Source organism: Oncorhynchus masou, chromosome 33 (genome assembly GCF_036934945.1).
Source record: "Oncorhynchus masou masou isolate Uvic2021 chromosome 33, UVic_Omas_1.1, whole genome shotgun sequence".
Classification (NCBI taxonomy): Eukaryota; Metazoa; Chordata; class Actinopteri; order Salmoniformes; family Salmonidae; genus Oncorhynchus; species Oncorhynchus masou.
Genome location: NC_088244.1, coordinates 8018239 through 8040738, shown reverse-complemented (window position 1 = coordinate 8040738; position 22500 = coordinate 8018239). Strand labels below are relative to the sequence as shown.

General features: G+C 47.0%; 1 pseudogene; it reads right to left on the bottom strand.

Moving 5' to 3' along the window:
• The window catches only part of LOC135527639 (trichohyalin-like), a 27723-nt pseudogene extending 6783 nt beyond the window's left edge, over positions 1-20940 (bottom strand).
• Positions 20941-22500: the final 1560 nt, after the last annotated feature.

The window sequence follows — 22500 nt, the reverse complement described above, 5'->3', positions numbered from 1 at the left end:
CTCTATTTCCTCTCTGTCTCCTCTGTCTTCCTCTCTATCTGCTCTCTATCTCCTCTATGTCTTCCTCTCTATCTCCTCTCTATCTCCCCTATGTCTTCCTCTTTGTCTCCTTTGTCTTCCTCTCTCTCCTCTATGTCTTCCTCTCTATCTACTATATGTCTTCATCTCTATCTCCTCTATGTCTTCCTCTCTATCTCCTCTATGTCTTCCTCTCTATCTCCTCTCTGTCTCCTCTCTATCTCCTCTCTGTCTCCTCTATGTCTTGCTCTCTATCTCCTCTCTGTCTCCTCTGTCTTCATCTCTATCTCCTCTGTCTCCTCTGTCTTCCTCTCTATCTCCTCTCTATCTCCTCTATGTCTTCCTCTCTATCTCCTCTCTGTCTCCTCTATATCTTCCTCGCTAACTCCTCTGTCTCCTCTGTCTTCCTCTCTATCTCCTCTATGTCTTCCTCTCTATCTCCTCTCTGTCTCCTCTATATCTTCCTCGCTAACTCCTCTGTCTCCTCTGTCTTTCTCTCTATATCCTGTCTGTCTCCTCTGTCTTCCTCTCTATCTCCTCTCTGTCTCCTCTGTCTTCATCTCTATCTCCTCTCTGTCTCCTCTATCTCATCCTCTCTATCTCCTCTCTGTCCCCTCTATATCTTCCTCTCTATATCCTCTCTGTCTCCTCTGTCTTCCTCTCTATCTCCTCTATGTCTTCCTCTCTGTCTCCTCTGTCTTCCTCTCTCTCCCTCTATGTCTTCCTCTCTATCTACGATATGTCTCCATCTCTATCTCCTCTATGTCTTCCTCTCTATCTCCTCTCTGTCTCCTCTGTCTTCCTCTCTATCGCCTATCTATCTCATCTATGTCTTCCTCTCTATCTCCTCGATGTCTTCCTCTCTATCTGCTCTCTGTCTCCTCTGTCTTCATCTCTATCTCCTCTCTGTCTCCTCTATCTCTTCCTCTCTATCTCCTCTCTGTCTCCTCTATATCTTCCTCTCTATATCCTCTCTGTCTCCTCTGTCTTCCTCTCTATTTCCTCTCTGTCTCCTCTGTCTTCCTCTCTATCTGCTCTCTATCTCCTCTATGTCTTCCTCTCTATCTCCTCTCTATCTCCCCTATGTCTTCCTCTTTGTCTCCTTTGTCTTCCTCTCTCTCTCCTCTATGTCTTCCTCTCTATCTACTATATGTCTTCATCTCTATCTCCTCTATGTCTTCCTCTCTATCTCCTCTATGTCTTCCTCTCTATCTCCTCTCTGTCTCCTCTCTATCTCCTCTCTGTCTCCTCTATGTCTTCCTCTCTATCTCCTCTCTGTCTCCTCTGTCTTCCTCTCTATCTCCTCTCTGTCTCCTCTGTCTTCATCTCTATCTCCTCTGTCTCCTCTATGTCTTCCTCTCTATCTCCTCTCTGTCTCCTCTATATCTTCCTCTCGATCTCCTCTCTGTCTCCTCTGTCTTCCTCTCTATCTCCTCTCTATCTCCTCTATGTCTTCCTCTATATCTCCTCTCTATCTCCCCTATGTCTTCCTCTTTGTCTCCTTTGTCTTCCTCTCTGTCTCCTCTATGTCTTCCTCTCTATCTACTATATGTCTTCCTCTCTATCTCCTCTCTATCTCCCCCATGTCTTCCTCTTTGTCTCCTTTGTCTTCCTCTCTCTCTCCTCTATGTCTTCCTCTCTATCTACTACATGTCTTCATCTCTATCTCCTCTATGTCTTCCTCTCCATCTCCTCTATGTCTTCCTCTCTATCTCCTCTCTGTCTCCTCTATGTCTTCCTCTCTATCGACTCTGTCTCCTCTATATCTTCCTCGCTAACTCCTCTGTCTCCTCTGTCTTCCTCTCTATCTCCTCTCTATCTCCTCTATGTCTTCCTCTCTGTCTCCTCTGTCTCCCTCTCTATCTCCTCTCTGTCTCCTCTGTCTTCCTCTCTCTCTCCTCTATGTCGTCCTCGCTATCTACTATATGTCTTCCTCTCTATCTCCTCGATGTCTTCCTCTCTATCTCCTCTATGTCTTCCTCTCTATCTCCTCTCTGTCTCCTCTGTCTTCCTCTCTATCTGCTCTTTGTCTCCTCTGTCTTCATCTCTATCTCCTCTCTGTCTCCTCTATCTATTCCTCTCTATCTCCTCTCTGTCTCCTCTATATCTTCCTCTCTATATCCTCTCTGTCTCCTCTGTCTTCCTCTCTATTTCCTCTCTGTCTCCTCTGTCTTCCTCTCTATCTGCTCTCTATCTCCTCTATGTCTTCCTCTCTATCTCCTCTCTATCTCCCCTATGTCTTCCTCTTTGTCTCCTTTGTCTTCCTCTCTCTCTCCTCTATGTCTTCCTCTCTATCTACTATATGTCTTCATCTCTATCTCCTCTATGTCTTCCTCTCTATCTCCTCTATGTCTTCCTCTCTATCTCCTCTCTGTCTCCTCTCTATCTCCTCTCTGTCTCCTCTATGTCTTGCTCTCTATCTCCTCTCTGTCTCCTCTGTCTTCATCTCTATCTCCTCTGTCTCCTCTGTCTTCCTCTCTATCTCCTCTCTATCTCCTCTATGTCTTCCTCTCTATCTCCTCTCTGTCTCCTCTATATCTTCCTCGCTAACTCCTCTGTCTCCTCTGTCTTCCTCTCTATCTCCTCTATGTCTTCCTCTCTATCTCCTCTCTGTCTCCTCTATATCTTCCTCGCTAACTCCTCTGTCTCCTCTGTCTTTCTCTCTATATCCTGTCTGTCTCCTCTGTCTTCCTCTCTATCTCCTCTCTGTCTCCTCTGTCTTCATCTCTATCTCCTCTCTGTCTCCTCTATCTCATCCTCTCTATCTCCTCTCTGTCCCCTCTATATCTTCCTCTCTATATCCTCTCTGTCTCCTCTGTCTTCCTCTCTATCTCCTCTATGTCTTCCTCTCTGTCTCCTCTGTCTTCCTCTCTCTCTCCTCTATGTCTTCCTCTCTATCTACGATATGTCTCCATCTCTATCTCCTCTATGTCTTCCTCTCTATCTCCTCTCTGTCTCCTCTGTCTTCCTCTCTATCGCCTATCTATCTCATCTATGTCTTCCTCTCTATCTCCTCGATGTCTTCCTCTCTATCTGCTCTCTGTCTCCTCTGTCTTCATCTCTATCTCCTCTCTGTCTCCTCTATCTCTTCCTCTCTATCTCCTCTCTGTCTCCTCTATATCTTCCTCTCTATATCCTCTCTGTCTCCTCTGTCTTCCTCTCTATTTCCTCTCTGTCTCCTCTGTCTTCCTCTCTATCTGCTCTCTATCTCCTCTATGTCTTCCTCTCTATCTCCTCTCTATCTCCCCTATGTCTTCCTCTTTGTCTCCTTTGTCTTCCTCTCTCTCTCCTCTATGTCTTCCTCTCTATCTACTATATGTCTTCATCTCTATCTCCTCTATGTCTTCCTCTCTATCTCCTCTATGTCTTCCTCTCTATCTCCTCTCTGTCTCCTCTCTATCTCCTCTCTGTCTCCTCTATGTCTTCCTCTCTATCTCCTCTCTGTCTCCTCTGTCTTCCTCTCTATCTCCTCTCTGTCTCCTCTGTCTTCATCTCTATCTCCTCTGTCTCCTCTATGTCTTCCTCTCTATCTCCTCTCTGTCTCCTCTATATCTTCCTCTCGATCTCCTCTCTGTCTCCTCTGTCTTCCTCTCTATCTCCTCTCTATCTCCTCTATGTCTTCCTCTATATCTCCTCTCTATCTCCCCTATGTCTTCCTCTTTGTCTCCTTTGTCTTCCTCTCTGTCTCCTCTATGTCTTCCTCTCTATCTACTATATGTCTTCCTCTCTATCTCCTCTCTATCTCCCCCATGTCTTCCTCTTTGTCTCCTTTGTCTTCCTCTCTCTCTCCTCTATGTCTTCCTCTCTATCTACTACATGTCTTCATCTCTATCTCCTCTATGTCTTCCTCTCCATCTCCTCTATGTCTTCCTCTCTATCTCCTCTCTGTCTCCTCTATGTCTTCCTCTCTATCGACTCTGTCTCCTCTATATCTTCCTCGCTAACTCCTCTCTCTCCTCTGTCTTCCTCTCTATCTCCTCTCTATCTCCTCTATGTCTTCCTCTCTGTCTCCTCTGTCTCCCTCTCTATCTCCTCTCTGTCTCCTCTGTCTTCCTCTCTCTCTCCTCTATGTCGTCCTCGCTATCTACTATATGTCTTCCTCTCTATCTCCTCGATGTCTTCCTCTCTATCTCCTCTATGTCTTCCTCTCTATCTCCTCTCTGTCTCCTCTGTCTTCCTCTCTATCTGCTCTTTGTCTCCTCTGTCTTCATCTCTATCTCCTCTCTGTCTCCTCTATCTATTCCTCTCTATCTCCTCTCTGTCTCCTCTATATCTTCCTCTCTATATCCTCTCTGTCTCCTCTGTCTTCCTCTCTATTTCCTCTCTGTCTCCTCTGTCTTCCTCTCTATCTGCTCTCTATCTCCTCTATGTCTTCCTCTCTATCTCCCCTATGTCTTCCTCTTTGTCTCCTTTGTCTTCCTCTCTCTCCTCTATGTCTTCCTCTCTATCTCCTCTCCGTCTCCTCTATATCTTCCTCTCGATCTCCTCTCTGTCTCCTCTGTCTTCCTCTCTATCTCCTCTCTATCTCCTCTATGTCTTCCTCTATAGCTCCTCTCTATCTCCCCTATGTCTTCCTCTTTGTCTCCTTTGTCTTCCTCTCTGTCTCCTCTATGTCTTCCTCTCTATCTACTATATGTCTTCCTCCCTATCTCCTCTCTATCTCCCCCATGTCTTCCTCTTTGTCTCCTTTGTCTTCCTCTCTCTCCTCTATGTCTTCCTCTCTATCTACTACATGTCTTCATCTCTATCTCCTCTATGTCTTCCTCTCTATCTCCTCTATGTCTTGCTCTCTATCTCCTCTCTGTCTCCTCTGTCTTCATCTCTATCTCCTCTGTCTCCTCTGTCTTCCTCTCTATCTCCTCTCTATCTCCTCTATGTCTTCCTCTCTATCTCCTCTCTATCTCCCCTATGTCTTCCTCTTTGTCTCCTTTGTCTTCCTCTCTATCTCCTCTATGTCTTCCTCTCTATCTACTATATGTCTTCATCTCTATCTCCTCTATGTCTTCCTCTCTATCTCCTCTATGTCTTCCTCTCTATCTCCTCTCTGTCTCCTCTATATCTTCCTCGCTAACTCCTCTGTCTCCTCTGTCTTCCTCTCTATCTCCTCTATGTCTTCCTCTCTATCTCCTCTCTGTCTCCTCTATATCTTCCTCGCTAACTCCTCTGTCTCCTCTGTCTTTCCTCTATATCCTCTCTGTCTCCTCTGTCTTCCTCTCTATCTCCTCTCTGTCTCCTCTGTCTTCATCTCTATCTCCTCTCTGTCTCCTCTATCTCTTCCTCTCTATCTCCTCTCTGTCCCCTCTATATCTTCCTCTCTATATCCTCTCTGTCTCCTCTGTCTTCCTCTCTATCTCCTCTATGTCTTCCTCTCTGTCTCCTCTGTCTTCCTCTCTCTCTCCTCTATGTCTTCCTCTCTATCTACGATATGTCTCCATCTCTATCTCCTCTATGTCTTCCTCTCTATCTCCTCTCTGTCTCCTCTGTCTTCCTCTCTATCGCCTATCTATCTCATCTATGTCTTCCTCTCTATCTCCTCGATGTCTTCCTCTCTATCTGCTCTCTGTCTCCTCTGTCTTCATCTCTATCTCCTCTCTGTCTCCTCTATCTCTTCCTCTCTATCTCCTCTCTGTCTCCTCTATATCTTCCTCTCTATATCCTCTCTGTCTCCTCTGTCTTCCTCTCTATTTCCTCTCTGTCTCCTCTGTCTTCCTCTCTATCTGCTCTCTATCTCCTCTATGTCTTCCTCTCTATCTCCTCTCTATCTCCCCTATGTCTTCCTCTTTGTCTCCTTTGTCTTCCTCTCTCTCTCCTCTATGTCTTCCTCTCTATCTACTATATGTCTTCATCTCTATCTCCTCTATGTCTTCCTCTCTATCTCCTCTATGTCTTCCTCTCTATCTCCTCTCTGTCTCCTCTCTATCTCCTCTCTGTCTCCTCTATGTCTTGCTCTCTATCTCCTCTCTGTCTCCTCTGTCTTCATCTCTATCTCCTCTGTCTCCTCTGTCTTCCTCTCTATCTCCTCTCTATCTCCTCTATGTCTTCCTCTCTATCTCCTCTCTGTCTCCTCTATATCTTCCTCGCTAACTCCTCTGTCTCCTCTGTCTTCCTCTCTATCTCCTCTATGTCTTCCTCTCTATCTCCTCTCTGTCTCCTCTCTGTCTCCTCTCTATCTCCTCTCTGTCTCCTCTATGTCTTCCTCTCTATCTCCTCTCTATCTCCTCTCTGTCTCCTCTCTATCTCCTCTCTGTCTCCTCTATGTCTTGCTCTCTATCTCCTCTCTGTCTCCTCTGTCTTCATCTCTATCTCCTCTGTCTCCTCTGTCTTCCTCTCTATCTCCTCTATGTCTTCCTCTCTATCTCCTCTCTGTCTCCTCTATCTATTCCTCTCTATCTCCTCTCTGTCTCCTCTATATCTTCCTCTCTATATCCTCTCTGTCTCCTCTGTCTTCCTCTCTATTTCCTCTCTGTCTCCTCTGTCTTCCTCTCTATCTGCTCTCTATCTCCTCTATGTCTTCCTCTCTATCTCCCCTATGTCTTCCTCTTTGTCTCCTTTGTCTTCCTCTCTCTCCTCTATGTCTTCCTCTCTATCTCCTCTCTGTCTCCTCTATATCTTCCTCTCGATCTCCTCTCTGTCTCCTCTGTCTTCCTCTCTATCTCCTCTCTATCTCCTCTATGTCTTCCTCTATAGCTCCTCTCTATCTCCCCTATGTCTTCCTCTTTGTCTCCTTTGTCTTCCTCTCTGTCTCCTCTATGTCTTCCTCTCTATCTACTATATGTCTTCCTCCCTATCTCCTCTCTATCTCCCCCATGTCTTCCTCTTTGTCTCCTTTGTCTTCCTCTCTCTCTCCTCTATGTCTTCCTCTCTATCTACTACATGTCTTCATCTCTATCTCCTCTATGTCTTCCTCTCTATCTCCTCTATGTCTTGCTCTCTATCTCCTCTCTGTCTCCTCTGTCTTCATCTCTATCTCCTCTGTCTCCTCTGTCTTCCTCTCTATCTCCTCTCTATCTCCTCTATGTCTTCCTCTCTATCTCCTCTCTATCTCCCCTATGTCTTCCTCTTTGTCTCCTTTGTCTTCCTCTCTATCTCCTCTATGTCTTCCTCTCTATCTACTATATGTCTTCATCTCTATCTCCTCTATGTCTTCCTCTCTATCTCCTCTATGTCTTCCTCTCTATCTCCTCTCTGTCTCCTCTATATCTTCCTCGCTAACTCCTCTGTCTCCTCTGTCTTCCTCTCTATCTCCTCTATGTCTTCCTCTCTATCTCCTCTCTGTCTCCTCTTTATCTTCCTCGCTAACTCCTCTGTCTCCTCTGTCTTTCTCTCTATATCCTCTCTGTCTCCTCTGTCTTCCTCTCTATCTCCTCTCTGTCTCCTCTGTCTTCATCTCTATCTCCTCTCTGTCTCCTCTATCTCTTCCTCTCTATCTCCTCTCTGTCCCCTCTATATCTTCCTCTCTATATCCTCTCTGTCTCCTCTGTCTTCCTCTCTATCTCCTCTATGTCTTCCTCTCTGTCTCCTCTGTCTTCCTCTCTCTCTCCTCTATGTCTTCCTCTCTATCTACGATATGTCTCCATCTCTATCTCCTCTATGTCTTCCTCTCTATCTCCTCTCTGTCTCCTCTGTCTTCCTCTCTATCGCCTATCTATCTCATCTATGTCTTCCTCTCTATCTCCTCGATGTCTTCCTCTCTATCTGCTCTCTGTCTCCTCTGTCTTCATCTCTATCTCCTCTCTGTCTCCTCTATCTCTTCCTCTCTATCTCCTCTCTGTCTCCTCTATATCTTCCTCTCTATATCCTCTCTGTCTCCTCTGTCTTCCTCTCTATTTCCTCTCTGTCTCCTCTGTCTTCCTCTCTATCTGCTCTCTATCTCCTCTATGTCTTCCTCTCTATCTCCTCTCTATCTCCCCTATGTCTTCCTCTTTGTCTCCTTTGTCTTCCTCTCTCTCTCCTCTATGTCTTCCTCTCTATCTACTATATGTCTTCATCTCTATCTCCTCTATGTCTTCCTCTCTATCTCCTCTATGTCTTCCTCTCTATCTCCTCTCTGTCTCCTCTCTATCTCCTCTCTGTCTCCTCTATGTCTTCCTCTCTATCTCCTCTCTGTCTCCTCTGTCTTCCTCTCTATCTCCTCTCTGTCTCCTCTGTCTTCATCTCTATCTCCTCTGTCTCCTCTATGTCTTCCTCTCTATCTCCTCTCTGTCTCCTCTATATCTTCCTCTCGATCTCCTCTCTGTCTCCTCTGTCTTCCTCTCTATCTCCTCTCTATCTCCTCTATGTCTTCCTCTATATCTCCTCTTTATCTCCCCTATGTCTTCCTCTTTGTCTCCTTTGTCTTCCTCTCTGTCTCCTCTATGTCTTCCTCTCTATCTACTATATGTCTTCCTCTCTATCTCCTCTCTATCTCCCCCATGTCTTCCTCTTTGTCTCCTTTGTCTTCCTCTCTCTCCTCTCTATGTCTTCCTCTCTATCTACTACATGTCTTCATCTCTATCTCCTCTATGTCTTCCTCTCTATCTCCTCTATGTCTTCCTCTCTATCTCCTCTCTGTCTCCTCTATGTCTTCCTCTCTATCGACTCTGTCTCCTCTATATCTTCCTCGCTAACTCCTCTGTCTCCTCTGTCTTCCTCTCTATCTCGTCTCTCTATCTCCTCTATGTCTTCCTCTCTGTCTCCTCTGTCTCCCTCTCTATCTCCTCTCTGTCTCCTCTGTCTTCCTCTCTCTCTCCTCTATGTCTTCCTCGCTATCTACTATATGTCTTCCTCTCTATCTCCTCGATGTCTTCCTCTCTATCTCCTCTATGTCTTCCTCTCTATCTCCTCTCTGTCTCCTCTGTCTTCCTCTCTATCTGCTCTCTGTCTCCTCTGTCTTCATCTCTATCTCCTCTCTGTCTCCTCTATCTATTCCTCTCTATCTCCTCTCTGTCTCCTCTATATCGTCCTCTCTATATCCTCTCTGTCTCCTCTGTCTTCCTCTCTATTTCCTCTCTGTCTCCTCTGTCTTCCTCTCTATCTGCTCTCTATCTCCTCTATGTCTTCCTCTCTATCTCCCCTATGTCTTCCTCTTTGTCTCCTTTGTCTTCCTCTCTCTCCTCTATGTCTTCCTCTCTATCTCCTCTCTGTCTCCTCTCTATCTCCTCTCTGTCTCCTCTATGTCTTCCTCTCGATCTCCTCTCTGTCTCCTCTGTCTTCCTCTCTATCTCCTCTCTATCTCCTCTATGTCTTCCTCTATATCTCCTCTCTATCTCCCCTATGTCTTCCTCTTTGTCTCCTTTGTCTTCCTCTCTATCTCCTCTATGTCTTCCTCTCTATCTACTATATGTCTTCATCTCTATCTCCTCTATGTCTTCCTCTCTATCTCCTCTATGTCTTCCTCTCTATCTCCTCTCTGTCTCCTCTATATCTTCCTCGCTAACTCCTCTGTCTCCTCTGTCTTCCTCTCTATCTCCTCTATGTCTTCCTCTCTATCTCCTCTCTGTCTCCTCTATATCTTCCTCGCTAACTCCTCTGTCTCCTCTGTCTTCCTCTCTATCTCCTCTCTGTCTCCTCTATCTCTTCCTCTCTATCTCCTCTCTGTCCCCTCTATATCTTCCTCTCTATATCCTCTCTGTCTCCTCTGTCTTCCTCTCTCTCTCCTCTATGTCTTCCTCTCTGTCTCCTCTGTCTTCCTCTCTCTCTCCTCTATGTCTTCCTCTCTATCTACGATATGTCTCCATCTCTATCTCCTCGATGTCTTCCTCTCTATCTCCTCTCTGTCTCCTCTGTCTTCCTCTCTATCGCCTATCTATCTCATCTATGTCTTCCTCTCTATCTCCTCTATGTCTTCCTCTCTATCTCCTCTCTGTCTCCTCTGTCTTCCTCTCTATCTGCTCTCTGTCTCCTCTGTCTTCATCTCTATCTCCTCTCTGTCTCCTCTATCTATTCCTCTCTATCTCCTCTCTGTCTCCTCTATATCTTCCTCTCTATATCCTCTCTGTCTCCTCTGTCTTCCTCTCTATTTCCTCTCTGTCTCCTCTGTCTTCCTCTCTATCTGCTCTCTATCTCCTCTATGTCTTCCTCTCTATCTCCCCTATGTCTTCCTCTTTGTCTCCTTTGTCTTCCTCCCTCTCCTCTATGTCTTCCTCTCTATCTCCTCTCTGTCTCCTCTATATCTTCCTCTCGATCTCCTCTCTGTCTCCTCTGTCTTCCTCTCTATCTCCTCTCTATCTCCTCTATGTCTTCCTCTATATCTCCTCTCTATCTCCCCTATGTCTTCCTCTTTGTCTCCTTTGTCTTCCTCTCTGTCTCCTCTATGTCTTCCTCTCTATCTACTATATGTCTTCCTCCCTATCTCCTCTCTATCTCCCCCATGTCTTCCTCTTTGTCTCCTTTGTCTTCCTCTCTCTCTCCTCTATGTCTTCCTCTCTATCTACTACATGTCTTCATCTCTATCTCCTCTATGTCTTCCTCTCTATCTCCTCTATGTCTTCCTCTCTATCTCCTCTCTGTCTCCTCTATGTCTTCCTCTCTATCGACTCTGTCTCCTCTATATCTTCCTCGCTAACTCCTCTGTCTCCTCTGTCTTCCTCTCTATCTCGTCTCTCTATCTCCTCTATGTCTTCCTCTCTGTCTCCTCTGTCTCCCTCTCTATCTCCTCTCTGTCTCCTCTGTCTTCCTCTCTCTCTCCTCTATGTCTTCCTCGCTATCTACTATATGTCTTCCTCTCTATCTCCTCGATGTCTTCCTCTCTATCTCCTCTATGTCTTCCTCTCTATCTCCTCTCTGTCTCCTCTGTCTTCCTCTCTATCTGCTCTCTGTCTCCTCTGTCTTCATCTCTATCTCCTCTCTGTCTCCTCTATCTATTCCTCTCTATCTCCTCTCTGTCTCCTCTATATCTTCCTCTCTATATCCTCTCTGTCTCCTCTGTCTTCCTCTCTATTTCCTCTCTGTCTCCTCTGTCTTCCTCTCTATCTGCTCTCTATCTCCTCTATGTCTTCCTCTCTATCTCCCCCTATGTCTTCCTCTTTGTCTCCTTTGTCTTCCTCTCTCTCCTCTATGTCTTCCTCTCTATCTCCTCTCTGTCTCCTCTCTATCTCCTCTCTGTCTCCTCTATGTCTTCCTCTCTATCTCCTCTCTGTCTCCTCTGTCTTCATCTCTATCTCCTCTGTCTCCTCTATGTCTTCCTCTCTATCTCCTCTCTGTCTCCTCTATATCTTCCTCTGGATCTCCTCTCTGTCTCCTCTGTCTTCCTCTCTATCTCCTCTCTATCTCCTCTATGTCTTCCTCTATATCTCCTCTCTATCTCCCCTATGTCTTCCTCTTTGTCTCCTTTGTCTTCCTCTCTATCTCCTCTATGTCTTCCTCTCTATCTACTATATGTCTTCATCTCTATCTCCTCTATGTCTTCCTCTCTATCTCCTCTATGTCTTCCTCTCTATCTCCTCTCTGTCTCCTCTATATCTTCCTCGCTAACTCCTCTGTCTCCTCTGTCTTTCTCTCTATCTCCTCTCTGTCTCCTCTGTCTTCCTCTCTATCTCCTCTCTGTCTCCTCTATCTCTTCCTCTCTATCTCCTCTCTGTCCCCTCTATATCTTCCTCTCTATATCCTCTCTGTCTCCTCTGTCTTCCTCTCTCTCTCCTCTATGTCTTCCTCTCTGTCTCCTCTGTCTTCCTCTCTCTCTCTCTATATCTTCCTCTCTATCTACGATATGTCTCCATCTCTATCTCCTCTATGTCTTCCTCTATATCTCCTCTCTGTCTCCTCTGTCTTCCTCTCTATCGCCTATCTATCTCATCTATGTCTTCCTCTCTATCTCCTCGATGTCTTCCTCTCTATCTGCTCTCTGTCTCCTCTGTCTTCATCTCGATCTCCTCTCTGTCTCCTCTATCTCTTCCTCTCTATCTCCTCTCTGTCTCCTCTATATCTTCCTCTCTATATCCTCTCTGTCTCCTCTGTCTTCCTCTCTATTTCCTCTCTGTCTCCTCTGTCTTCCTCTCTATCTGCTCTCTATCTCCTCTATGTCTTCCTCTCTATCTCCTCTCTATCTCCCCTATGTCTTCCTCTTTGTCTCCTTTGTCTTCCTCTCTCTCTCCTCTATGTCTTCCTCTCTATCTACTATATGTCTTCATCTCTATCTCCTCTATGTCTTCCTCTCTATCTCCTCTATGTCTTCCTCTCTATCTCCTCTCTGTCTCCTCTCTATCTCCTCTCTATCTCCTCTATGTCTTCCTCTCTATTTCCTCTCTGTCTCCTCTGTCTTCCTCTCTATCTGCTCTCTATCTCCTCTATGTCTTCCTCTCTATCTCCTCTCTATCTCCCCTGTCTTCCTCTTTGTCTCCTTTGTCTTCCTCTCTATCTCCTCTATGTCTTCCTCTCTATCTACTATATGTCTTCATCTCTATCTCCTCTATGTCTTCCTCTCTATCTCCTCTATGTCTTCCTCTCTATCTCCTCTCTGTCTCCTCTATATCTTCCTCGCTAACTCCTCTGTCTCCTCTGTCTTCCTCTCTATCTCCTCTATGTCTTCCTCTCTATCTCCTCTCTGTCTCCTCTATATCTTCCTCGCTAACTCCTCTGTCTCCTCTGTCTTTCTCTCTATATCCTCTCTGTCTCCTCTGTCTTCCTCTCTATCTCCTCTCTGTCTCCTCTATCTCTTCCTCTCTATCTCCTCTCTGTCCCCTCTATATCTTCCTCTCTATATCCTCTCTGTCTCCTCTGTCTTCCTCTCTCTCTCCTCTATGTCTTCCTCTCTGTCTCCTCTGTCTTCCTCTCTCTCTCCTCTATGTCTTCCTCTCTATCTACGATATGTCTCCATCTCTATCTCCTCTATGTCTTCCTCTCTATCTCCTCTCTGTCTCCTCTGTCTTCCTCTCTATCGCCTATCTATCTCATCTATGTCTTCCTCTCTATCTCCTCGATGTCTTCCTCTCTATCTGCTCTCTGTCTCCTCTGTCTTCATCTCGATCTCCTCTCTGTCTCCTCTATCTCTTCCTCTCTATCTCCTCTCTGTCTCCTCTATATCTTCCTCTCTATATCCTCTCTGTCTCCTCTGTCTTCCTCTCTATTTCCTCTCTGTCTCCTCTGTCTTCCTCTCTATCTGCTCTCTATCTCCTCTATGTCTTCCTCTCTATCTCCTCTCTATCTCCCCTATGTCTTCCTCTTTGTCTCCTTTGTCTTCCTCTCTCTCTCCTCTATGTCTTCCTCTCTATCTACTATATGTCTTCATCTCTATCTCCTCTATGTCTTCCTCTCTATCTCCTCTATGTCTTCCTCTCTATCTCCTCTCTGTCTCCTCTCTATCTCCTCTCTGTCTCCTCTATGTCTTCCTCTCTATCTCCTCTCTGTCTCCTCTGTCTTCCTCTCTATCTCCTCTCTGTCTCCTCTGTCTTCATCTCTATCTCCTCTGTCTCCTCTATGTCTTCCTCTCTATCTCCTCTCTGTCTCCTCTATATCTTCCTCTCGATCTCCTCTCTGTCTCCTCTGTCTTCCTCTCTATCTCCTCTCTATCTCCTCTATGTCTTCCTCTATATCTCCTCTCTATCTCCCCTATGTCTTCCTCTTTGTCTCCTTTGTCTTCCTCTCTATCTCCTCTATGTCTTCCTCTCTATCTACTATATGTCTTCCTCTCTATCTCCTCTATGTCTTCCTCTCTATCTCCTCTCTGTCTCCTCTATATCTTCCTCGCTAACTCCTCTGTCTCCTCTGTCTTCCTCTCTCTCTCCTCTATGTCTTCCTCGCTATCTACTATATGTCTTCCTCTCTATCTCCTCGATGTCTTCCTCTCTATCTCCTCTATGTCTTCCTCTCTATCTCCTCTCTGTCTCCTCTGTCTTCCTCTCTATCTGCTCTCTGTCTCCTCTGTCTTCATCTCTATCTCCTCTCTGTCTCCTCTATCTATTCCTCTCTATCTCCTCTCTGTCTCCTCTATATCGTCCTCTCTATATCCTCTCTGTCTCCTCTGTCTTCCTCTCTATTTCCTCTCTGTCTCCTCTGTCTTCCTCTCTATCTGCTCTCTATCTCCTCTATGTCTTCCTCTCTATCTCCCCTATGTCTTCCTCTTTGTCTCCTTTGTCTTCCTCTCTCTCCTCTATGTCTTCCTCTCTATCTCCTCTCTGTCTCCTCTCTATCTCCTCTCTGTCTCCTCTATGTCTTCCTCTCGATCTCCTCTCTGTCTCCTCTGTCTTCCTCTCTATCTCCTCTCTATCTCCTCTATGTCTTCCTCTATATCTCCTCTCTATCTCCCCTATGTCTTCCTCTTTGTCTCCTTTGTCTTCCTCTCTATCTCCTCTATGTCTTCCTCTCTATCTACTATATGTCTTCATCTCTATCTCCTCTATGTCTTCCTCTCTATCTCCTCTATGTCTTCCTCTCTATCTCCTCTCTGTCTCCTCTATATCTTCCTCGCTAACTCCTCTGTCTCCTCTGTCTTCCTCTCTATCTCCTCTATGTCTTCCTCTCTATCTCCTCTCTGTCTCCTCTATATCTTCCTCGCTAACTCCTCTGTCTCCTCTGTCTTCCTCTCTATCTCCTCTCTGTCTCCTCTATCTCTTCCTCTCTATCTCCTCTCTGTCCCCTCTATATCTTCCTGTCTATATCCTCTCTGTCTCCTCTGTCTTCCTCTCTCTCTCCTCTATGTCTTCCTCTCTGTCTCCTCTGTCTTCCTCTCTCTCTCCTCTATGTCTTCCTCTCTATCTACGATATGTCTCCATCTCTATCTCCTCTATGTCTTCCTCTCTATCTCCTCTCTGTCTCCTCTGTCTTCCTCTCTATCGCCTATCTATCTCATCTATGTCTTCCTCTCTATCTCCTCTATGTCTTCCTCTCTATCTCCTCTCTGTCTCCTCTGTCTTCCTCTCTATCTGCTCTCTGTCTCCTCTGTCTTCATCTCTATCTCCTCTCTGTCTCCTCTATCTATTCCTCTCTATCTCCTCTCTGTCTCCTCTATATCTTCCTCTCTATATCCTCTCTGTCTCCTCTGTCTTCCTCTCTATTTCCTCTCTGTCTCCTCTGTCTTCCTCTCTATCTGCTCTCTATCTCCTCTATGTCTTCCTCTCTATCTCCCCTATGTCTTCCTCTTTGTCTCCTTTGTCTTCCTCTCTCTCCTCTATGTCTTCCTCTCTATCTCCTCTCTGTCTCCTCTATATCTTCCTCTCGATCTCCTCTCTGTCTCCTCTGTCTTCCTCTCTATCTCCTCTCTATCTCCTCTATGTCTTCCTCTATATCTCCTCTCTATCTCCCCTATGTCTTCCTCTTTGTCTCCTTTGTCTTCCTCTCTGTCTCCTCTATGTCTTCCTCTCTATCTACTATATGTCTTCCTCCCTATCTCCTCTCTATCTCCCCCATGTCTTCCTCTTTGTCTCCTTTGTCTTCCTCTCTCTCTCCTCTATGTCTTCCTCTCTATCTACTACATGTCTTCATCTCTATCTCCTCTATGTCTTCCTCTCTATCTCCTCTATGTCTTCCTCTCTATCTCCTCTCTGTCTCCTCTATGTCTTCCTCTCTATCGACTCTGTCTCCTCTATATCTTCCTCGCTAACTCCTCTGTCTCCTCTGTCTTCCTCTCTATCTCGTCTCTCTATCTCCTCTATGTCTTCCTCTCTGTCTCCTCTGTCTCCCTCTCTATCTCCTCTCTGTCTCCTCTGTCTTCCTCTCTCTCTCCTCTATGTCTTCCTCGCTATCTACTATATGTCTTCCTCTCTATCTCCTCGATGTCTTCCTCTCTATCTCCTCTATGTCTTCCTCTCTATCTCCTCTCTGTCTCCTCTGTCTTCCTCTCTATCTGCTCTCTGTCTCCTCTGTCTTCATCTCTATCTCCTCTCTGTCTCCTCTATCTATTCCTCTCTATCTCCTCTCTGTCTCCTCTATATCTTCCTCTCTATATCCTCTCTGTCTCCTCTGTCTTCCTCTCTATTTCCTCTCTGTCTCCTCTGTCTTCCTCTCTATCTGCTCTCTATCTCCTCTATGTCTTCCTCTCTATCTCCCCTATGTCTTCCTCTTTGTCTCCTTTGTCTTCCTCTCTCTCCTCTATGTCTTCCTCTCTATCTCCTCTCTGTCTCCTCTCTATCTCCTCTCTGTCTCCTCTATGTCTTCCTCTCTATCTCCTCTCTGTCTCCTCTGTCTTCATCTCTATCTCCTCTGTCTCCTCTATGTCTTCCTCTCTATCTCCTCTCTGTCTCCTCTATATCTTCCTCTGGATCTCCTCTCTGTCTCCTCTGTCTTCCTCTCTATCTCCTCTCTATCTCCTCTATGTCTTCCTCTATATCTCCTCTCTATCTCCCCTATGTCTTCCTCTTTGTCTCCTTTGTCTTCCTCTCTATCTCCTCTATGTCTTCCTCTCTATCTACTATATGTCTTCATCTCTATCTCCTCTATGTCTTCCTCTCTATCTCCTCTATGTCTTCCTCTCTATCTCCTCTCTGTCTCCTCTATATCTTCCTCGCTAACTCCTCTGTCTCCTCTGTCTTCCTCTCTATCTCCTCTATGTCTTCCTCTCTATCTCCTCTCTGTCTCCTCTATATCTTCCTCGCTAACTCCTCTGTCTCCTCTGTCTTTCTCTCTATATCCTCTCTGTCTCCTCTGTCTTCCTCTCTATCTCCTCTCTGTCTCCTCTATCTCTTCCTCTCTATCTCCTCTCTGTCCCCTCTATATCTTCCTCTCTATATCCTCTCTGTCTCCTCTGTCTTCCTCTCTCTCTCCTCTATGTCTTCCTCTCTGTCTCCTCTGTCTTCCTCTCTCTCTCCTCTATATCTTCCTCTCTATCTACGATATGTCTCCATCTCTATCTCCTCTATGTCTTCCTCTATATCTCCTCTCTGTCTCCTCTGTCTTCCTCTCTATCGCCTATCTATCTCATCTATGTCTTCCTCTCTATCTCCTCGATGTCTTCCTCTCTATCTGCTCTCTGTCTCCTCTGTCTTCATCTCGATCTCCTCTCTGTCTCCTCTATCTCTTCCTCTCTATCTCCTCTCTGTCTCCTCTATATCTTCCTCTCTATATCCTCTCTGTCTCCTCTGTCTTCCTCTCTATTTCCTCTCTGTCTCCTCTGTCTTCCTCTCTATCTGCTCTCTATCTCCTCTATGTCTTCCTCTCTATCTCCTCTCTATCTCCCCTATGTCTTCCTCTTTGTCTCCTTTGTCTTCCTCTCTCTCTCCTCTATGTCTTCCTCTCTATCTACTATATGTCTTCATCTCTATCTCCTCTATGTCTTCCTCTCTATCTCCTCTATGTCTTCCTCTCTATCTCCTCTCTGTCTCCTCTCTATCTCCTCTCTGTCTCCTCTATGTCTTCCTCTCTATTTCCTCTCTGTCTCCTCTGTCTTCCTCTCTATCTGCTCTCTATCTCCTCTATGTCTTCCTCTCTATCTCCTCTCTATCTCCCCTGTCTTCCTCTTTGTCTCCTTTGTCTTCCTCTCTATCTCCTCTATGTCTTCCTCTCTATCTACTATATGTCTTCATCTCTATCTCCTCTATGTCTTCCTCTCTATCTCCTCTATGTCTTCCTCTCTATCTCCTCTCTGTCTCCTCTATATCTTCCTCGCTAACTCCTCTGTCTCCTCTGTCTTCCTCTCTATCTCCTCTATGTCTTCCTCTCTATCTCCTCTCTGTCTCCTCTATATCTTCCTCGCTAACTCCTCTGTCTCCTCTGTCTTTCTCTCTATATCCTCTCTGTCTCCTCTGTCTTCCTCTCTATCTCCTCTCTGTCTCCTCTATCTCTTCCTCTCTATCTCCTCTCTGTCCCCTCTATATCTTCCTCTCTATATCCTCTCTGTCTCCTCTGTCTTCCTCTCTCTCTCCTCTATGTCTTCCTCTCTGTCTCCTCTGTCTTCCTCTCTCTCTCCTCTATGTCTTCCTCTCTATCTACGATATGTCTCCATCTCTATCTCCTCTATGTCTTCCTCTCTATCTCCTCTCTGTCTCCTCTGTCTTCCTCTCTATCGCCTATCTATCTCATCTATGTCTTCCTCTCTATCTCCTCGATGTCTTCCTCTCTATCTGCTCTCTGTCTCCTCTGTCTTCATCTCGATCTCCTCTCTGTCTCCTCTATCTCTTCCTCTCTATCTCCTCTCTGTCTCCTCTATATCTTCCTCTCTATATCCTCTCTGTCTCCTCTGTCTTCCTCTCTATTTCCTCTCTGTCTCCTCTGTCTTCCTCTCTATCTGCTCTCTATCTCCTCTATGTCTTCCTCTCTATCTCCTCTCTATCTCCCCTATGTCTTCCTCTTTGTCTCCTTTGTCTTACTCTCTCTCTCCTCTATGTCTTCCTCTCTATCTACTATATGTCTTCATCTCTATCTCCTCTATGTCTTCCTCTCTATCTCCTCTATGTCTTCCTCTCTATCTCCTCTCTCTGTCTCCTCTCTATCTCCTCTCTGTCTCCTCTATGTCTTCCTCTCTATCTCCTCTCTGTCTCCTCTGTCTTCCTCTCTATCTCCTCTCTGTCTCCTCTGTCTTCATCTCTATCTCCTCTGTCTCCTCTATGTCTTCCTCTCTATCTCCTCTCTGTCTCCTCTATATCTTCCTCTCGATCTCCTCTCTGTCTCCTCTGTCTTCCTCTCTATCTCCTCTCTATCTCCTCTATGTCTTCCTCTATATCTCCTCTCTATCTCCCCTATGTCTTCCTCTTTGTCTCCTTTGTCTTCCTCTCTATCTCCTCTATGTCTTCCTCTCTATCTACTATATGTCTTCCTCTCTATCTCCTCTATGTCTTCCTCTCTATCTCCTCTCTGTCTCCTCTATATCTTCCTCGCTAACTCCTCTGTCTCCTCTGTCTTCCTCTCTATCTCCTCTATGTCTTCCTCTCTATCTCCTCTCTGTCTCCTCTATATCTTCCTCGCTAACTCCTCTGTCTCCTCTGTCTTTCTCTCTATATTCTCTCTGTCTCCTCTGTCTTCCTCTCTATCTCCTCTCTGTCTCCTCTGTCTTCATCTCTATCTCCTCTCTGTCTCCTCTATCTCTTCCTCTCTATCTCCTCTCTGTCCCCTCTATATCTTCCTCTCTATATCCTCTCTGTCTCCTCTGTCTTCCTCTCTATCTCCTCTATGTCTTCCTCTCTGTCTCCTCTGTCTTCCTCTCTCTCTCCTCTATGTCTTCCTCTCTATCTACGATATGTCTTCATCTCTATCTCCTCTATGTCTTCCTCTCTATCTCCTCTCTGTCTCCTCTGTCTTCCTCTCTATCGCCTATCTATCTCATCTATGTCTTCCTCTCTATCTCCTCGATGTCTTCCTCTCTATCTCCTCTATGTCTTCCTCTCTATAGAAGCTGTTTAGAAGCCTCTTGGACCTAGTCTTGGCGCCCCGGTACCGCTTGCCGTGCGGTAGCAGAGAGAACAGTCTTTGACTAGGGTGGCTGGAGTCTTTGACAATTTTTAGGGCCTTCCTCTCACACCGCCTGGTATAGAGGTCCTGGATGGCAGGAAGCTTGGCGCCAGTGATGTACTGAGCCGTTCGCACTACCCTATATAGTGCCTTGCGTCGGAGGCCGAGCAGTTGCCATGCCAGGCAGTGATGCAATCCGTCAGGATGCTCTCGATGGTACAACTGTAGAACCTTTTGAGGAACTGAGGACCAATGCCAAATCTTTTCAGTCTCCTGAGGGGGAATAGGTTTTGACGTGCCCTCTTCACGACTGTCTTGGTGTGCTTGGACATTGTTAGTTTGTTGGTGATGTGGACGCCAAGGAACTTGAAGCTCTCAACCTGCTCCACTGCAGCCCCATCGATGAGAATGGGGACGTGCTCGGTCCTCCTTTTCCTGTAGTCCACAATTATCTCCTTTGTCTTGCTAATTTTGAGGGAGAGGTTGTTGTCCTTGCACCACATGGTCAGGTCTCTGGCCATCTCCCTATAGGCTGTCTCGTCTTTGTCAGTGATCAGTCCAACCACTGTTGTGTCGTCGGCAAACTTGATGATGGTGTTGGAGTTGTGCCTGGCCGTGCAGTCATGAGTGAACAGGGAGTACCACATGGGGGCAGCACATCAAGAAGTCCAGGATCCAGTTGCAGAGGGAGGTGTTTAGTCCCAGGGTCTTTAGCTTAGTGATGAGCTTTGAGGGCACTATGGTGTTGAACGCTGAGCTGTTGTCAATGAATAGCATTCTCATATACTGTAGGTATTCCTTTTGTACAGGTGTAAAAAGGCAGTGTGGATCTGTTGGGGCGGTATGTACATTGGAGTGGGTCTAGGGTTTCTGGGATAATGGTGTTTATGTGAGCCATGACCAGCCTTTCCAAGCACTTCATGGATACAGACGTGAGTGCTAAGGGTCTGTAGTCATTTAGGCAGGTTAGCTTAGTGTTCTTGGCCACAGGGACTATGGTGGTCTGCTTGAAACATGTTGGTATTACAGACTCTGACAGGGAGAGGTTGAAAATGTCAGTGAAGACACTTGGCAGTTGGTCAGCGCATGCTAGACGTCATGGTAATCCGTCTGGCCCTGCGGCCTTGTGAATGGTGACCTGTTGAATAGTCTTACTCACATCGGCTGCGGAGAGCGTGATCACACAGTCGTCCGGAACAGCTGATGCTCTCATGCGTGTTTCAGTATTACTTGCCTTGAAGCGAGCATAGAAGTAATTTAGCTCGTCTGATAGGTTCGTGTCACTGGGCAGCTCTCGGCTGTCCTTCCCTTTGTAGTCTGTAATAGTAAAAGACCTGTCACATGTCGGAGCCGCTGTAGCGGTGTAGTGGTGTCGTGGTGTAGTGGTGTCGTACTATTCGGCCTTAGTCCTGTGTTGACGCTTTACCTGTTTGATAGTTCTTAGAGTCCCGCTCCTAAAAAGTGGCAGCTTTACCCTTTAACTTTGCGGATGTTGCCTGTGTTCCATGGCTTCTGGTTGGGGAAGGTATGTACGGTCACTGCGGGGATGACGTCATCGATGCATTTACTGATGAAGCCAGTGACTGACGTGGTGTCCTCCTCAATGCCATCGGAAGAATCCCAGAACATATTCCAGTCTGTGCTTGCAAAACAGTCTTGTAGCTTAGCAATACCTAGCTAAATGCTTGTGGCCTTATCCAACAATGCAGTTTTAAGAAAGTAGAGTTTAGAAAATATTTACTAAAAAATAAAAAAGTTATAATAATAAGTAACACAATAAAATAAGAATAAAGATGCTTTATACTGGGGTTTCCGGTACCAAGTCTATGTGCGGAGATACAGGTTAGTCGAGGTAAGTTTGCCTGCATTTACGTCCCCGGCCACTAGGAGCGCCTCTTCTGGATGAGAATTGTATTGTTCGCTTATGGCCTTATTCATCTCTATCTCCTCTATCTATCTTCTCTATGTCTCTCTCTATCTCCTCTATGTCTCTCTATCTCTTCTATGTCTCTATCTCCTCTATGTGTCACGTTCTGACCTTTATTTCCTTTGTTTTGTATTTATTAAAATTTTGGGGCGGGGCAGACGAGGTGTGGTACTAAGCCAGGTAGCAGACCTGAGCTCACTCCTCGTGCTTATTATAAGCAGCGCATTACTGGTCAGGCACCGTATTATGCGGTTAAGCACACGGTGTCGCCAGTACGTGCCCATAGCCCGGTGCGCTATAGGGCAGCCCCCCGAAAGTGCCATGCGAGTGTGGGCATCGAGCCAGGGCATATGGTGCCTGCTCAGCGTGTCTGGTCGCCGGTGCGCAGTTTTGGTCCAGGGTATCCTGCGCCGGTTCTGCGTGCTGTGTGTCCGGGGCGCTGGGAGGGTGCAGTGCGTCCTCTGCCTGCGCTCCACTCGTGTCGGGCAAATGTGGGAGTGGAGCCTAAGGGAGAGGTGCGTGTAGTAAGCACTAGATTTACCCACAGCCCGGTTCAACCTGTGCCTGCACTCTGGAGGGTCCGGGCTAGAGTAGTTGTCCAGCCTGGGGAAGTGGTGCCAAGGTTGCGCACCAGAGCTCCAGTGCTCCCCCACAGCCCGGTCCTTCAGGTGCCTCCTCCTAACACCAAGCCTCCTGAAGGAGTCTCCCGCCTGTCCGGCGCTGCTGCCGGAGTCACCCGCCTGTCCGGCGCTGCTGCCGGAGCCCCCTGCCTGTCCAGCGCTGCTGCCGGAGCCCCCCGTCTGTCCGGCGCTGCTGCCGGAGCCGCTCAGCCCAGAGGCGGCAGAGCCCCTCAGCCCAGAGGTGCCAGAACCCCTCAGCCCAGAGGCGCCAGAGCCCCTCAGCCCAGAGGCGGCAGAGCCCCTCAGCCCAGAGGCGCCAGAGCCCCTCAGCCCAGAGGCGCCAGAGCCCCTCAGCCCAGAGGCGGCAGAGCCCCTCAGCCCAGAGGCGGCAGAGCCCCTCAGCCCAGAGGCGGCAGAGCCCCTCAGCCCAGAGGTGCCAGAACCCCTCAGCCCAGAGGCGCCAGAGCCCCTCAGCCCAGAGGTGCCAGAACCCCTCAGCCCAGAGGCGCCAGAGCCCCTGCCCCTCTGTCCCGAGCTACCGCCCCTCTGTCCCGAGCTCCCGCCCCTCTGTCCCGAGCTCCCGCCCCTCTGTCCCGAGCTCCTCTGTCCATTGAGAAGAGTTGCCATGGTTAGGAAGCCACA